Genomic DNA, 1,355 nt, shown 5'->3' on the forward strand with positions numbered 1-1,355 from the left:
TCCTTTGCAGTAACTGCTATACCATCACTACCTAAAAAGAGGGCTGTACTCAAAATATTTAGCTGCACTGAAATGATGATAACAAAAATGTTATGGATGTGCTTTAATACTGATTTAAAAACAAACAACAACAAACAAAACAAACTGTTAACTCATAAGAATTCAGGTGTTTGACCAGCATAAAAATGTTTCAAGAGATTACTACTTTACCATAATGAACTCACTATCCAATAGATACCATAAACCTCACAGTATCATTTTTACTACCATTTTTTAAAATAAAGTAAATGCACAAGAACAAAACCATACAGGGTTTGGTCTAAGCATCTCAACCAGGGCTTGGGCAGTCAAACCTAGCAGTCTGGGCCAAAGTCAGCATCAGGAGTCAAGACAAGGGTCAGAACCAGAGTCAGAGACCAGAGGCAGGAATCAGGAGTCAAGCAAGAAGGCACAGTCCAATGTAGCAGCCAACCAGGAATTCACACAGTTATACAGATAACTTGCTGTGCCTCTTTTTCAGTTTAAGTAGGAAGCCCTGACCAATTAGAGGTCCCACTGCTCCTCCAATCAGGGCCCAAAGGAAGCCTCCCTGATGTAGCTTGAGGTTTCATGGTCTCTTCAACCAGTTACTAGTGAACCAATGGATAAGAGCAGGGCAGCAGCAGTTGACTGGGACCCCCAGAGACACAGTGGGATCATGACTTAAGTTAGTATGATGCAACAATGGCATATTGTTATTTTATAATATTCCCTGAAGCAAGCTCAAGCAGTAGTTAAAGTAAAGAGAATGGTTCAGGGGATTAAGGTGTTTTTCAGAGCTGCTGCATAATGGGATTGATACTAACTGCCAAAAAAATAAAATCTCCTTCATGGAGTGTCACCATGCCTCAGTGGGTCACAAGTCAGAATGCCGAATTCAGGACAAACTGCTGAGAAATAGGGCAGACTCACCCCAAACTGGTGGTTATTCTCTCATTAGATTACACTAAGCCAGTAACAGAAGTAAACTTCTGCCTCATCACACTGGTTAACAAGAAGTAAAAAATGTAGTCTCCTTAGGCATTCCAGCCCTGGTTGCTGCACCCAGACACTAGACTCTGATGAGTGGTTACTGAAAATCACTTTAATCAAACATAGGATTCTTCTAATCCCAAGAGATCAGACACATACCCAGGTCAATATATAACTCAGATCTTACCCAATAATCATGCTGATACCAATCCTTTAGAAACTAAAAACTAAAGGTTTAATAATAGAAGAAAAGAAGAAGAGAGTTAATAATGGTTAATAGATCATACACAAAGGGCCGGCTCCAGCATTTCTGCCGCCCCAAGCAAAAAAAAAAAAAGCCGCCA

The sequence above is a fragment of the Terrapene carolina genome, unplaced genomic scaffold (assembly GCF_002925995.2).
Source record: "Terrapene carolina triunguis isolate 2854851 unplaced genomic scaffold, T_m_triunguis-2.0 Scaffold95, whole genome shotgun sequence".
NCBI classification, from domain to species: Eukaryota; Metazoa; Chordata; order Testudines; family Emydidae; genus Terrapene; species Terrapene triunguis.